The sequence below is a fragment of the Octopus bimaculoides genome, chromosome 3 (assembly GCF_001194135.2).
Source record: "Octopus bimaculoides isolate UCB-OBI-ISO-001 chromosome 3, ASM119413v2, whole genome shotgun sequence".
Classification (NCBI taxonomy): Eukaryota; Metazoa; Mollusca; class Cephalopoda; order Octopoda; family Octopodidae; genus Octopus; species Octopus bimaculoides.
In genome coordinates, this window is record NC_068983.1 from 43,789,478 (window position 1) to 43,790,271 (window position 794).

At 33.6% G+C, this 794-nt stretch overlaps 1 protein-coding gene across 1 annotated transcript in view; it reads left to right on the plus strand.

The window, feature by feature from the left end:
• Positions 1-794, plus strand: part of LOC106875361 (uncharacterized) — a 142,593-nt gene that overhangs the window by 127,491 nt on the left and 14,308 nt on the right. The gene's annotated exons all lie outside the window — the stretch shown is intronic.

A 794-nucleotide genomic window follows, 5' to 3' on the forward strand; every position in this document is an offset into this window, starting at 1 on the left:
CAGTATTTGCCACGAAGGGGCTTTTCTTGCCATCGTTTTATCATGGTCCGTTGCCGTTCTAGTTTTAGTTTGGATTTCATTTGTTTTATAGCTTTTCTTCTTCTTCTTCTTCTTCTTCTTCTTCTTCTTCTTCTTCTTCTTCTTCTTCTTCATATTTGTTAGGTAGTATGATTTCTTGTTTGCATTTGTTAGATTCCTTAAATACTGAAAACGGTTTTTTTGTTTTGCTCGTGTTTTGTGGCTATTTGTATTAGTTTTCTTTGCTTCTGAAGTAGGTATTTTTGCAGTCCTATGGTGGTTATTTTATAATAGTTTTCCAGCTGTATAAGGCCTCTACCACCTTCTGTACGTTGTATATATAGCCTTTCTATGTCAGATTTAGGGTAGTGCATCCTAGATCCTGTCATTATTTTTCTTGTTTTCCTGTCTATTTTGGTTAGTTCATTTAGTGTCCAGTTAAGGATATTGTAGCTGTAACTTATAACTGGGACGGCTAAAGTGTTAATACCTATTATCTTGTTTTTAGCTTTGAGCTCTGTTTTCAGTATTGATCTAATTCGTCCATAATATTCTTTCTTTATTTTCTCTTTCATTTGTGTGTGTTGTATCCTATCTAGTTCATTGATTCCTAAATATTTGTATGTCTAGCTTTGGTCTAATTCCCTTATTTCATTGGCTTTATCAAGTGTAATGTTGCTCCTCTTAACTAGTTTTCCTCTTTTCAGGGTTGCTTTGGCACATTTTTCTAATCCAAATTTCATATCTATTTCTTTGGTAAACCCATGTACTGTCTG